At 38.0% G+C, this 14472-nt stretch overlaps 22 pseudogenes; all 22 read right to left on the minus strand.

The window, feature by feature from the left end:
* Positions 1 to 50: 50 nt before the first annotated feature.
* Positions 51 to 169, minus strand: LOC149716872 (5S ribosomal RNA; annotated as a pseudogene).
* Positions 170 to 530: 361 nt separating this feature from the next.
* On the minus strand, positions 531 to 649 carry LOC149716873 (5S ribosomal RNA; annotated as a pseudogene).
* Positions 650 to 1011: 362 nt separating this feature from the next.
* Positions 1012 to 1130, minus strand: LOC149716874 (5S ribosomal RNA; annotated as a pseudogene).
* A 362-nt stretch (positions 1131 to 1492) lies between these two features.
* On the minus strand, positions 1493 to 1611 carry LOC149716875 (5S ribosomal RNA; annotated as a pseudogene).
* Positions 1612 to 1973: 362 nt separating this feature from the next.
* On the minus strand, positions 1974 to 2092 carry LOC149716876 (5S ribosomal RNA; annotated as a pseudogene).
* A 361-nt stretch (positions 2093 to 2453) lies between these two features.
* On the minus strand, positions 2454 to 2572 carry LOC149716877 (5S ribosomal RNA; annotated as a pseudogene).
* Positions 2573 to 2933: 361 nt separating this feature from the next.
* On the minus strand, positions 2934 to 3052 carry LOC149716878 (5S ribosomal RNA; annotated as a pseudogene).
* Positions 3053 to 3414: 362 nt separating this feature from the next.
* LOC149716879 (5S ribosomal RNA) lies at positions 3415 to 3533 on the minus strand (annotated as a pseudogene).
* Positions 3534 to 3895: 362 nt separating this feature from the next.
* On the minus strand, positions 3896 to 4014 carry LOC149716880 (5S ribosomal RNA; annotated as a pseudogene).
* Positions 4015 to 4375: 361 nt separating this feature from the next.
* Positions 4376 to 4494, minus strand: LOC149716881 (5S ribosomal RNA; annotated as a pseudogene).
* Positions 4495 to 4856: 362 nt separating this feature from the next.
* Positions 4857 to 4975, minus strand: LOC149716882 (5S ribosomal RNA; annotated as a pseudogene).
* Positions 4976 to 5337: 362 nt separating this feature from the next.
* Positions 5338 to 5456, minus strand: LOC149716883 (5S ribosomal RNA; annotated as a pseudogene).
* A 362-nt stretch (positions 5457 to 5818) lies between these two features.
* On the minus strand, positions 5819 to 5937 carry LOC149716884 (5S ribosomal RNA; annotated as a pseudogene).
* Positions 5938 to 6298: 361 nt separating this feature from the next.
* LOC149716885 (5S ribosomal RNA) lies at positions 6299 to 6417 on the minus strand (annotated as a pseudogene).
* Positions 6418 to 6778: 361 nt separating this feature from the next.
* Positions 6779 to 6897, minus strand: LOC149716886 (5S ribosomal RNA; annotated as a pseudogene).
* A 137-nt stretch (positions 6898 to 7034) lies between these two features.
* On the minus strand, positions 7035 to 7153 carry LOC149716887 (5S ribosomal RNA; annotated as a pseudogene).
* A 361-nt stretch (positions 7154 to 7514) lies between these two features.
* LOC149716888 (5S ribosomal RNA) lies at positions 7515 to 7633 on the minus strand (annotated as a pseudogene).
* A 361-nt stretch (positions 7634 to 7994) lies between these two features.
* LOC149716889 (5S ribosomal RNA) lies at positions 7995 to 8113 on the minus strand (annotated as a pseudogene).
* A 361-nt stretch (positions 8114 to 8474) lies between these two features.
* Positions 8475 to 8593, minus strand: LOC149716890 (5S ribosomal RNA; annotated as a pseudogene).
* Positions 8594 to 8953: 360 nt separating this feature from the next.
* LOC149716891 (5S ribosomal RNA) lies at positions 8954 to 9072 on the minus strand (annotated as a pseudogene).
* Positions 9073 to 13690: 4618 nt separating this feature from the next.
* Positions 13691 to 13809, minus strand: LOC149716892 (5S ribosomal RNA; annotated as a pseudogene).
* Positions 13810 to 14170: 361 nt separating this feature from the next.
* Positions 14171 to 14289, minus strand: LOC149716893 (5S ribosomal RNA; annotated as a pseudogene).
* Positions 14290 to 14472: the final 183 nt, after the last annotated feature.

Here is a 14472-nt window from a genome sequence, read left to right on the forward strand (position 1 = left end):
TTGCTTTTTTCATATCTATTAAAATTTAAATGGGGAAGAAAAATTAAAAAAGCCAACGGCACGCAGTGTTCCTAAGTGGTCTCCCTCCCAAGTAGTGACTGCGCTCGACGCTGCTTAACTTCGGTTATCGGACGAGAACCGGTGTATTCAGCGTGATATGGCCGTTGCCGAGAGTGCTAGTTAATAATTTGAATTTAATTAACTTTCATCATTATAAAACAATAACAAAAAGAAGATATGTTTGCTTTTTTCATATCTGGTAGAATTTGAAAGAGGAAACAAAAGTGAAAAAGCAAACGGCACGCAGTATTCCCAAGTACTGACTGCGCTCGACGCTGCTAACGTCGGCGATCGGACGAGAACCGGTGTTCTCAGCGTGATATGGCCGTTGCCGAGAGTGCTAGATAATAATTCGAATTTAAATTAAGTGAGACAAATTAACCTTCATCTTTCTCAAACAATAACAAAAAGAAAATATGTTTGCTTTTTTCATATCTATTGGAATTTAAAAGAGGAAAAAAAAGTGAAAAAGTTAACGGCACGCAGTGTTCCTAAGTGGTCGCCCTCCCAAGTACTGACTGCGCTCGACGCTGCTTAACTTTGGTTATCGGACGAGAACTGGTGTATTCAGCGTGATATGGCCGTTGCCGAGAGTGCTAGTTAATAATTTGAATTTAATTAACCATCATCTTTATAAAACAATAACAAAAAGAAGATATGTTTGCTTTTTTCATATCTGGTGGAATTTAAAAGAGGAAACAAAAGTGAAAAAACAAACGGCACGCAGTATTCCCAAGTACTGTATGCGCTCGACGCTGCTTAACTTCGGTGATCGGACGTGAACCGGTCTTTTCAGCGTGATATGGCCGTTGCCGAGAGTGCTAGTTAATAATTCGAATTTAAATTAAATGAGACAAATTAACCTTCATCATTTTAAAACAATAACAAAAAGAAAACGTGTTTGCTTTTTTCATGTCTATTAAAATTTAAAAGAGGAAAAAAAAGTGAAAAAGCCAACGGCACGCAGTGTTCCTAAGTGGTCTCCCTCCCAAGTAGTGACTGCGCTCGACGCTGCTTAACTTCGGTTATCGGACGAGAACCGGTGTACTCAGCGTGATATGGCCGTTGCCGAGAGTGCTAGTTAATAATTTGAATTTAATTAACCTTCATCTTTATAAAACAATAACAAAAAGAAGATATGTTTGCTTTTTTCATATCTGGTGGAATTTAAAAGAGGAAACAAAAGTGAAAAAACAAACGGCACGCAGTATTTCCAAGTACTGTATGCGCTCGACGCTGCTTAACTTCGGTGATCGGACGTGAACCGGTCTTTTCAGCGTGATATGGCCGTTGCCGAGAGTGCTAGTTAATAATTCGAATTTAAATTAAATGAGACAAATTAACCTTCATCATTTTAAAACAATAACAAAAAGAAAACGTGTTTGCTTTTTTCATGTCTATTAAAATTTAAAAGAGGAAAAAAAAGTGAAAAAGCCAACGGCACGCAGTGTTCCTAAGTGGTCTCCCTCCCAAGTAGTGACTGCGCTCGACGCTGCTTAACTTCGGTTATCGGACGAGAACCGGTGAATTCAGCGTGATATGGCCGTTGCCGAGAGTGCTAGTTAATAATTTGAATTTTATTAACCTTCATCTTTATAAAACAATAACAAAAAGAAGATATGTTTGCTTTTTTCATATCTGGTGGAATTTAAAAGAGGACACAAAAGTGAAAAAACAAACGGCACGCAGTATTCCCAAGTACTGTATGTGCTCGACGCTGCTTAACTTCGGTGATCGGACGTGAACCGGTGTTTTCAGCGTGATATGGCCGTTGCCGAGAGTGCTAGTTAATAATTTGAATTTAGATTAAGTGAGACAAATTAACCTTCATCATTTTAAAACAATAACAAAAAGAAAACATGTTTGCTTTTTTCATATCTATTAAAATTTAAATGGGGAAGAAAAATTAAAAAAGCCAACGGCACGCAGTGTTCCTAAGTGGTCTCCCTCCCAAGTAGTGACTGCGCTCGACGCTGCTTAACTTCGGTTATCGGACGAGAACCGGTGTATTCAGCGTGATATGGCCGTTGCCGAGAGTGCTAGTTAATAATTTGAATTTAATTAACTTTCATCATTATAAAACAATAACAAAAAGAAGATATGTTTGCTTTTTTCATATCTGGTAGAATTTGAAAGAGGAAACAAAAGTGAAAAAGCAAACGGCACGCAGTATTCCCAAGTACTGACTGCGCTCGACGCTGCTAACGTCGGCGATCGGACGAGAACCGGTGTTCTCAGCGTGATATGGCCGTTGCCGAGAGTGCTAGATAATAATTCGAATTTAAATTAAGTGAGACAAATTAACCTTCATCTTTCTCAAACAATAACAAAAAGAAAATATGTTTGCTTTTTTCATATCTATTGGAATTTAAAAGAGGAAAAAAAAGTGAAAAAGTTAACGGCACGCAGTGTTCCTAAGTGGTCGCCCTCCCAAGTACTGACTGCGCTCGACGCTGCTTAACTTTGGTTATCGGACGAGAACTGGTGTATTCAGCGTGATATGGCCGTTGCCGAGAGTGCTAGTTAATAATTTGAATTTAATTAACCATCATCTTTATAAAACAATAACAAAAAGAAGATATGTTTGCTTTTTTCATATCTGGTGGAATTTAAAAGAGGAAACAAAAGTGAAAAACAAACGGCACGCAGTATTCCCAAGTACTGTATGCGCTCGACGCTGCTTAACTTCGGTGATCGGACGTGAACCGGTCTTTTCAGCGTGATATGGCCGTTGCCGAGAGTGCTAGTTAATAATTCGAATTTAAATTAAATGAGACAAATTAACCTTCATCATTTTAAAACAATAACAAAAAGAAAACGTGTTTGCTTTTTTCATGTCTATTAAAATTTAAAAGAGGAAAAAAAAGTGAAAAAGCCAACGGCACGCAGTGTTCCTAAGTGGTCTCCCTCCCAAGTAGTGACTGCGCTCGACGCTGCTTAACTTCGGTTATCGGACGAGAACCGGTGTACTCAGCGTGATATGGCCGTTGCCGAGAGTGCTAGTTAATAATTTGAATTTAATTAACCTTCATCTTTATAAAACAATAACAAAAAGAAGATATGTTTGCTTTTTTCATATCTGGTGGAATTTAAAAGAGGAAACAAAAGTGAAAAAACAAACGGCACGCAGTATTTCCAAGTACTGTATGCGCTCGACGCTGCTTAACTTCGGTGATCGGACGTGAACCGGTCTTTTCAGCGTGATATGGCCGTTGCCGAGAGTGCTAGTTAATAATTCGAATTTAAATTAAATGAGACAAATTAACCTTCATCATTTTAAAACAATAACAAAAAGAAAACGTGTTTGCTTTTTTCATGTCTATTAAAATTTAAAAGAGGAAAAAAAAGTGAAAAAGCCAACGGCACGCAGTGTTCCTAAGTGGTCTCCCTCCCAAGTAGTGACTGCGCTCGACGCTGCTTAACTTCGGTTATCGGACGAGAACCGGTGAATTCAGCGTGATATGGCCGTTGCCGAGAGTGCTAGTTAATAATTTGAATTTTATTAACCTTCATCTTTATAAAACAATAACAAAAAGAAGATATGTTTGCTTTTTTCATATCTGGTGGAATTTAAAAGAGGACACAAAAGTGAAAAAACAAACGGCACGCAGTATTCCCAAGTACTGTATGTGCTCGACGCTGCTTAACTTCGGTGATCGGACGTGAACCGGTGTTTTCAGCGTGATATGGCCGTTGCCGAGAGTGCTAGTTAATAATTTGAATTTAGATTAAGTGAGACAAATTAACCTTCATCATTTTAAAACAATAACAAAAAGAAAACATGTTTGCTTTTTTCATATCTATTAAAATTTAAATGGGGAAGAAAAATTAAAAAAGCCAACGGCACGCAGTGTTCCTAAGTGGTCTCCCTCCCAAGTAGTGACTGCGCTCGACGCTGCTTAACTTCGGTTATCGGACGAGAACCGGTGTATTCAGCGTGATATGGCCGTTGCCGAGAGTGCTAGTTAATAATTTGAATTTAATTAACTTTCATCATTATAAAACAATAACAAAAAGAAGATATGTTTGCTTTTTTCATATCTGGTAGAATTTGAAAGAGGAAACAAAAGTGAAAAAGCAAACGGCACGCAGTATTCCCAAGTACTGACTGCGCTCGACGCTGCTAACGTCGGCGATCGGACGAGAACCGGTGTTCTCAGCGTGATATGGCCGTTGCCGAGAGTGCTAGATAATAATTCGAATTTAAATTAAGTGAGACAAATTAACCTTCATCTTTCTCAAACAATAACAAAAAGAAAATATGTTTGCTTTTTTCATATCTATTGGAATTTAAAAGAGGAAAAAAAAGTGAAAAAGTTAACGGCACGCAGTGTTCCTAAGTGGTCGCCCTCCCAAGTACTGACTGCGCTCGACGCTGCTTAACTTTGGTTATCGGACGAGAACTGGTGTATTCAGCGTGATATGGCCGTTGCCGAGAGTGCTAGTTAATAATTTGAATTTAATTAACCATCATCTTTATAAAACAATAACAAAAAGAAGATATGTTTGCTTTTTTCATATCTGGTGGAATTTAAAAGAGGAAACAAAAGTGAAAAAACAAACGGCACGCAGTATTCCCAAGTACTGTATGCGCTCGACGCTGCTTAACTTCGGTGATCGGACGTGAACCGGTCTTTTCAGCGTGATATGGCCGTTGCCGAGAGTGCTAGTTAATAATTCGAATTTAAATTAAATGAGACAAATTAACCTTCATCATTTTAAAACAATAACAAAAAGAAAACGTGTTTGCTTTTTTCATGTCTATTAAAATTTAAAAGAGGAAAAAAAAGTGAAAAAGCCAACGGCACGCAGTGTTCCTAAGTGGTCTCCCTCCCAAGTAGTGACTGCGCTCGACGCTGCTTAACTTCGGTTATCGGACGAGAACCGGTGTACTCAGCGTGATATGGCCGTTGCCGAGAGTGCTAGTTAATAATTTGAATTTAATTAACCTTCATCTTTATAAAACAATAACAAAAAGAAGATATGTTTGCTTTTTTCATATCTGGTGGAATTTAAAAGAGGAAACAAAAGTGAAAAAACAAACGGCACGCAGTATTCCCAAGTACTGTATGCGCTCGACGCTGCTTAACTTCGGTGATCGGACGTGAACCGGTCTTTTCAGCGTGATATGGCCGTTGCCGAGAGTGCTAGTTAATAATTCGAATTTAAATTAAATGAGACAAATTAACCTTCATCATTTTAAAACAATAACAAAAAGAAAACGTGTTTGCTTTTTTCATGTCTATTAAAATTTAAAAGAGGAAAAAAAAGTGAAAAAGCCAACGGCACGCAGTGTTCCTAAGTGGTCTCCCTCCCAAGTAGTGACTGCGCTCGACGCTGCTTAACTTCGGTTATCGGACGAGAACCGGTGAATTCAGCGTGATATGGCCGTTGCCGAGAGTGCTAGTTAATAATTTGAATGTTATTAACCTTCATCTTTATAAAACAATAACAAAAAGAAGATATGTTTGCTTTTTTCATATCTGGTGGAAATTAAAAGAGGACACAAAAGTGAAAAAACAAACGGCACGCAGTATTCCCAAGTACTGTATGTGCTCGACGCTGCTTAACTTCGGTGATCGGACGTGAACCGGTGTTTTCAGCGTGATATGGCCGTTGCCGAGAGTGCTAGTTAATAATTCGAATTTAAATTAAGTGAGACAAATTAACCTTCATCATTTTAAAACAATAACAAAAAGAAAACATGTTTGCTTTTTTCATATCTATTAAAATTTAAATGGGGAAGAAAAATTGAAAAAGCCAACGGCACGCAGTGTTCCTAAGTGGTCTCCCTCCCAAGTAGTGACTGCGCTCGACGCTGCTTAATTTCGGTTATCGGACGAGAACCGGTGTATTCAGCGTGATATGGCCGTTGCCGAGAGTGCTAGTTAATAATTTGAATTTAATTAACTTTCATCATTATAAAACAATAACAAAAAGAAGATATGTTTGCTTTTTTCATATCTGGTAGAATTTGAAAGAGGAAACAAAAGTGAAAAAGCAAACGGCACGCAGTATTCCCAAGTACTGACTGCGCTCGACGCTGCTAACGTCGGCGATCGGACGAGAACCGGTGTTCTCAGCGTGATATGGCCGTTGCCGAGAGTGCTAGATAATAATTCGAATTTAAATTAAGTGAGACAAATTAACCTTCATCTTTTTCAAACAATAACAAAAAGAAAATATGTTTGCTTTTTTCATATCTATTGGAATTTAAAGGAGGAAAAAAAAGTGAAAAAGCTAACGGCACGCAGTGTTCCTAAGTGGTCGCCCTCCCAAGTACTGACTGCGCTCGACGCTGCTTAACTTTGGTTATCGGACGAGAACTGGTGTATTCAGCGTGATATGGCCGTTGCCGAGAGTGCTAGTTAATAAGTTGAATTTAATTAACCTTCATCTTTATAAAACAATGACAAAAAGAAGATATGTTTGCTTTTTTCATATCTGGTGGAATTTAAAAGAGGAAACAAAAGTGAAAAACAAACGGCACGCAGTATTCCCAAGTACTGTATGCGCTCGACGCTGCTTAACTTCGGTGATCGGACGTGAACCGGTCTTTTCAGCGTGATATGGCCGTTGCCGAGAGTGCTAGTTAATAATTCGAATTTAAATTAAGTGAGACAAATTAACCTTCATCATTTTAAAACAATAACAAAAAGAAAACATGTTTGCTTTTTTCATATCTATTAAAATTTGAAAGAGGAAAAAAAAGAGAAAAAGGCAACGGCACGCAGTGTTCCTAAGTGGTCTCCCTCCCAAGTAGTGACAGCGCTCGACGCTGCTTAACTTCGTTTATCGGACGAGAACCGGTGAATTCAGCGTGATATGGCCGTTGCCGAGAGTGCTAGTTAATAATTTGAATTTAAATTAAGTGAGACAAATTAACCTTCATCATTTTAAAACAATAACAAAAAGAAAACATGTTTGCTTTTTTCATATCTATTAAAATTTAAATGGGGAAGAAAAATTAAAAAAGCCAACGGCACGCAGTGTTCCTAAGTGGTCTCCCTCCCAAGTAGTGACTGCGCTCGACGCTGCTTAACTTCGGTTATCGGACGAGAACCGGTGTATTCAGCGTGATATGGCCGTTGCCGAGAGTGCTAGTTAATAATTTGAATTTAATTAACTTTCATCATTATAAAACAATAACAAAAAGAAGATATGTTTGCTTTTTTCATATCTGGTAGAATTTGAAAGAGGAAACAAAAGTGAAAAAGCAAACGGCACGCAGTATTCCCAAGTACTGACTGCGCTCGACGCTGCTAACGTCGGCGATCGGACGAGAACCGGTGTTCTCAGCGTGATATGGCCGTTGCCGAGAGTGCTAGATAATAATTCGAATTTAAATTAAGTGAGACAAATTAACCTTCATCTTTCTCAAACAATAACAAAAAGAAAATATGTTTGCTTTTTTCATATCTATTGGAATTTAAAAGAGGAAAAAAAAGTGAAAAAGTTAACGGCACGCAGTGTTCCTAAGTGGTCGCCCTCCCAAGTACTGACTGCGCTCGACGCTGCTTAACTTTGGTTATCGGACGAGAACTGGTGTATTCAGCGTGATATGGCCGTTGCCGAGAGTGCTAGTTAATAATTTGAATTTAATTAACCTTCATCTTTATAAAACAATAACAAAAAGAAGATATGTTTGCTTTTTTCATATCTGGTGGAATTTAAAAGAGGAAACAAAAGTGAAAAAGCAAACGGCACGCAGTATTCCCAAGTGCTGTATGCGCTCGACGCTGCTTAACTTCGGTGATCGGACGTGAACCGGTGCTTTCTGCGTGATATGGCCGTTGTCGAGAGTGCTAGTTAATAATTCGAATTTAAATTAAGTGAGACAAATTAACCTTCATCATTTTAAAACAATAACAAAAAGAAAACATGTTTGCTTTTTTCATATCTATTAAAATTTAAATGTGGAAAAAAAGTGAAAAAGCCAACGGCAGGCAGTGCTCCTAAGTGGTCTCCCTCCCAAGTAGTGACTGCGCTCGACGCTGCTTAACTTCGGTTATCGGACGAGAACCGGTGTATTCAGCGTGATATGGCCGTTGCCGAGAGTGCTAGTTAATAATTTGAATTTAATTAACTTTCATCATTATAAAACAATAACAAAAAGAAGATATGTTTGCTTTTTTCATATCTGGTGGAATTTGAAAGAGGAAACAAAAGTGAAAAAGCAAACGGCACGCAGTATTCCCAAGTACTGACTGCGCTCGACGCTGCTAACGTCGGCGATCGGACGAGAAGCGGTGTTTTCAGCGTGATATGGCCGTTGCCGAGAGTGCTAGTTAATAATTCGAATTTAAATTAAGTGAGACAAATTAACCTTCATCATTTTAAAACAATAACAAAAAGAAAACATGTTTGCTTCTTTCTTATCTATTAAAATTTAAAAGAGGAAAAAAAAGTGAAAAAGCCAACGGCACGCAGTGTTCCTAAGTGGTCTCCCTCCCAAGAAGTGACTGCGCTCAACGCTGCTTAACTTCGGTTATCGGACGAGAACCGTTGTATTCAGCGTGATATGGCCGTTGCCGAGAGTGCTAGTTAATAATTTGAATTTAATTAACTTTCATCATTATAAAACAATAACAAAAAGAAGATATGTTTGCTTTTTTCATATCTGGTGGAATTTGAAAGAGGAAACAAAAGTGAAAAAGCAAACGGCACGCAGTATTCCCAAGTACTGACTGCGCTCGACGCTGCTAACGTCGGCGATCGGACGAGAACCGGTGTTCTCAGCGTGATATGGCCGTTGCCGAGAGTGCTAGATAATAATTCGAATTTAAATTAAGTGAGACAAATTAACCTTCATCTTTTTCAAACAATAACAAAAAGAAAATATGTTTGCTTTTTTCATATCTATTGGAATTTAAAAGAGGAAAAAAAGTGAAAAAGCTAACGGCACGCAGTGTTCCTAAGTGGTCGCCCTCCCAAGTACTGACTGCGCTCGACGCTGCTTAACTTTGGTTATCGGACGAGAACCGGTGAATTCAGCGTGATATGGCCGTTGCCGAGAGCTACGACATTGAGCTACGACAAACAAGGGCCGAGATATTAAGCAAAATGTTCGTCAACTTTGGTATCGTCTCACTTATTTTTATTATGTTACTTATGATTTTTGCACTAAACTTTGGAGGCTCATAACTCTTGTTCTACAAGAGATACTGGGATCTCCTTTGGATATGTTATAGTACTCTTTGCTCCCCATACAAGGATACTTTAAACTTGAGGCTACCACAATATCGTCGTCAACTTATTTTTTGTCTCACTTATTGTTAGAAGGTTACTTTTGATTTTTGAAAATAAACTTTGCAGGCTCGTAACTCTGGTTCTACCAAAGATACGGGGATGTAAATAATGTGACCTTGACACAAATGTTCGGATAATTATAAAGGTCTTTGCATGTTCCAAGCAAAAAAAAAAACTTCGCGGTTTCGAACCTGTGGCCTTCCGGGAGTGAGGCGGATGCGATAACCGCTACACTAAAGATATGTTATTATTTTTAATCGAAAGAACAGGGTCAAGTAATTAAGCAATACATGAACAAACAAACCCCTCCATAGAAAATGCATTAGACTATACTTTGCAAGGCCCATAACTCTGTGTCTACTAGAGATACCGGGATGTCCTTAGGATATGTTATAGTCCAATTTGTCATTCATCTAACCATACTAAAAACTTTGGGCTACGACAAACAGGGGCCGAGTACTTAAGCGAAACGTAAAGAAACAAACCCCCTCCATAGGAAATGAGTTAGACTATACTTTGCAGGCTCGTAACTCTGTTTCCACTGGAGATACGGGGATGTCCTTTGAGTATGTTATAGTCCAAATTGTCCTTCATCTAACCATACTAAAAATATTGAGCTACGACAAACAAGGGCCGAGATATTAAGCAAAATGTTCGTCAACTTTGGTATCGTCTCACTTATTTTTATTATGTTACTTATGATTTTTGCACTAAACTTTGGAGGCTCATAACTCTTATTCTACAAGAGATACTGGGATCTCCTTTGGAAATGTTATAGTACTCTTTGCTCCCCATACAAGGATACTTTAAACTTGAGGCTACCTCAATATCGTCGTCAACTTATTTTTTGTCTCACTTATTGTTAGAAGGTTACTTTTGATTTTTGAAAATAAACTTTGCAGGCTCGTAACTCTGTTTCTACTGGAGATACGGGGATGTCCTTAGAGTATGTTATAGACCAATTTGTCCCCCATCTAGCCACACTAAGAATTAGGGCTACGACAAACAGTAGTCGAGTAATTAAGCTAATCGTAAACAAACAAACCCCTCCATAGGAAATACATTAGACTAAATTCTGGAGGCTCGTAACTCTGGTTCTACCAGAGATACGGGGATGTAAATAATGTGACCTTGATACAAATTTTCGGATAATTATAAAGGTCTTTGCATGTTCCAAGCAAAAAAAAACTTCGCGGTTTCGAACCTGTGGCCTTCCGAGAGTGAGGCGGATGCGATAACCGCTACACTAAAGATTTGTTATTATTTTTAATCGAAAGAACAGGGTCAAGTAATTAAGCAATACGTGAACAAACAAACCCCTCCATAGAAAATGCATTAGACTATACTTTGCAGGCTCGTAACTCTGTTTCTACTGGAGATACGGGGATGTCCTTTGAGTATGTTATAGTCCAATTTGTCCCCCATCTAACCATACTAAAAACATTGAGCTACGACAAACAGTAGTCGAGTAATTAAGCTAATGGTAAACAAACAAACCCCTCCATAGGAAATCCATTAGACTAAATTCTGGAGGCTCGTAACTCTGGTTCTACCAGAGATACGGGGATGTAAATAATGTGACCTTGACACAAATGTTCGGATAATTATAAAAAAAAACTTCGCGGTTTCGAACCTGTGGCCTTCCGGGAGTGAGGCGGATGCGATAACCGCTACACTAAAGATATGTTATTATTTTTAATCGAAAGAACAGGGTCAAGTAATTAAGCAATACGTGAACAAACAAACCCCTCCATAGAAAATGCATTATACTATATTTTGCAGGCTCGTAACTCTGTTTCTACTGGAGATACGGGGATGTCCTTTGAGTATGTTTTAGTCCAATTTGTCTCCCATCTAACCATACTAAAAACATTGATCTACGACAAACAGGGGCCGAGATATTAAGCAAAATGTTCGTCAACTTTGGTATCGTCTCACTTATTTTTATTATGTTACTTATGATTTTTGCACTAAACTTTGGAGGCTCATAACTCTTGTTCTACAAGAGATACTGGGATCTCCTACACTAAAGATATGTTATTATTTTTAATCGAAAGAACAGGGTCAAGTAATTAAGCAATACGTGAACAAACAAACCCCTCCATAGGAAATGAGTTAGACTATAATTTGCAGGTTCGTAACTCTGTTTCTACTGGAGATACGAGGATGTCCTTTGAGTATGTTATAGACCAATTTGTCCAACATCTAGCCATACTAAGAATTAGGGCTACGACAAACAGTAGTCGAGTAATTAAGCTAATCGTAAACAAACAAACCCCTCCATAGGAAATACATTAGACTAAATTCTGGAGGCTCGTAACTCTGGTTCTACCAGAGATACGGGGATGTAAATAATGTGACCTTGACACAAATGTTCGAATAATTATAAAGGTCTTTGCATGTTCCAAGCAAAAAAAAAAAAAAAACTTCGCGGTTTCGAACCTGTGGCCTTCCGGGAGTGAGGCGGATGCAATAACCGCTACACTAAAGATATGTTAATATTTTTAATCGAAAGAACAGGGTCAAGTAATTAAGCAATACGTGAACAAACAAACCCCTCCATAGAAAATGCATTAGACTATACTTTGCAGGCTCGTAACTCTGTTTCTACTGGAGATACGGGGATGTCCTTTGAGTATGTTATAGTCCAATTTGTCCCCCATCTAACCATACTAAAAACATTGAGCTACGACAAACAAGGGCCGAGATATTAAGCAAAATGTTCGTCAACTTTGGTATCGTCTCACTTATTTTTATTATGTTACTTATGAGTTTTGCACTAAACTTTGGAGGCTCATAACTCTTGTTCTACAAGAGATACTGGGATCTCCTACACTAAAGATATGTTATTATTTTTAATCGAAAGAACAGGGTCAAGTAATTAAGCAATACGTAAACAAACAAACCCCTCCATAGAAAATGCATTAGACTATACTTTGCAGGCTCGTAACGCTGTTTCTACTGGAGATACGGGGATGTCCTTTGAGTATGTTATAGTCCAATTTGTCCCCCATCTAACCATACTAAAAACATTGAGCTACGACAAACAAGGGCCGAGATATTAAGCAAAATGTTCGTCAACTTTGGTATCGTCTCACTTATTTTTATTATGTTACTTATGATTTTTGCACTAAACTTTGGAGGCTCATAACTCTTGTTCTACAAGAGATACTGGGATCTCCTTTGGATATGTTATAGTACTCTTTGCTCCCCATACAAGGATACTTTAAACTTGAGGCTACCTCAATATCGTCGTCAACTTATTTTTTGTCTCACTTATTGTTAGAAGGTTATTTTTGATTTTTGAAAATAAACTTTGCAGGCTCGTAACTCTGTTTCTACTGGAGATACCGGGATGTCCTTAGGATATGTTATAGTCCCATTTGTCCTTCATCTAACCATACTAAAAACTTTGGGCTACGACAAACAGGGGCCGAGTACTTAAGCAAAACGTAAAGAAACAAACCCCCTCCATAGGAAATGAGTTAGACTATACTTTGCAGGCTCGTAACTCTGTTTCTACTGGAGATACGGGGATTTCCTTTGAGTATTTTATAGTCCAATTTGTCCCCCATCTAACCATACTAAAAACATTGAGCTACGACAAACAGGGGCCGAGTAATTAAGCTAAACGTAAACAAACAACCCGTCCATAGGAAATGCATTAGACTATAATTTGCAGGCCCATAACTCTGTGTCTACTAGAGATACCGGGATGTCCTTAGGATATGTTATAGTCCAATTTGTCCTTCATCTAACCATACTAAAAACATTGAGCTACGACAAACAGGGGCCGAGATATTAAGCAAAATGTTCGTCAACTTTGGTATCGTCTCACTTATTTTTATTATGTTATTTATGATTTTTGCACTAAACTTTGGAGGCTCATAACTCTTGTTCTACAAGAGATACTGGGATCTCCTTTGGATATGTTATAGTACTCTTTGCTCCCCATACAAGGATACTTTAAACTTGAGGCTACCTCAATATCGTCGTCAACTTACTTTTTGTCTCACTTATTTGTCCGTTTTTTATCTTAGAACAGTAGAGGTTTTTTAAGCTGTTATCTTATTTGCCTATATTCTTTTTTTACATTGATCTATTTTGTTAATTTTAGACTATACATTATTAATTTTTATGATTATTTGATTTTTAATTTACACAAGATAAAATCACTAAAAACAGCTGCTTAACTTCGTTTATCGGACGAGAACCGGTGAATTCAGCGTGATATGGCCGTTGCCGAGAGTGCTAGTTAATAATTTGAATTTAAATTAAGTGAGACAAATTAACCTTCATCATTTTAAAACAATAACAAAAAGAAAACATGTTTGCTTTTTTCATATCTATTAAAATTTAAATGGGGAAGAAAAATTAAAAAAGCCAACGGCACGCAGTGTTCCTAAGTGGTCTCCCTCCCAAGTAGTGACTGCGCTCGACGCTGCTTAACTTCGGTTATCGGACGAGAACCGGTGTATTCAGCGTAATATGGCCGTTGCCGAGAGTGCTAGTTAATAATTTGAATTTAATTAACTTTCATCATTATAAAACAATAACAAAAAGAAGATATGTTTGCTTTTTTCATATCTGGTAGAATTTGAAAGAGGAAACAAAAGTGAAAAAGCAAACGGCACGCAGTATTCCCAAGTACTGACTGCGCTCGACGCTGCTAACGTCGGCGATCGGACGAGAACCGGTGTTCTCAGCGTGATATGGCCGTTGCCGAGAGTGCTAGATAATAATTCGAATTTAAATTAAGTGAGACAAATTAACCTTCATCTTTCTCAAACAATAACAAAAAGAAAATATGTTTGCTTTTTTCATATCTATTGGAATTTAAAAGAGGAAAAAAAAGTGAAAAAGTTAACGGCACGCAGTGTTCCTAAGTGGTCGCCCTCCCAAGTACTGACTGCGCTCGACGCTGCTTAACTTTGGTTATCGGACGAGAACTGGTGTATTCAGCGTGATATGGCCGTTGCCGAGAGTGCTAGTTAATAATTTGAATTTAATTAACCTTCATCTTTATAAAACAATAACAAAAAGAAGATATGTTTGCTTTTTTCATATCTGGTGGAATTTAAAAGAGGAAACAAAAGTGAAAAAACAAACGGCACGCAGTATTCCCAAGTACTGTATGCGCTCGACGCTGCTTAACTTCGGTGA

The sequence above is a fragment of the Phalangium opilio genome, unplaced genomic scaffold (assembly GCF_054372755.1).
Source record: "Phalangium opilio isolate 3A_F unplaced genomic scaffold, DU_Popi_V2 ptg000003l_1, whole genome shotgun sequence".
Lineage (NCBI taxonomy): Eukaryota > Metazoa > Arthropoda > Arachnida > Opiliones > Phalangiidae > Phalangium > Phalangium opilio.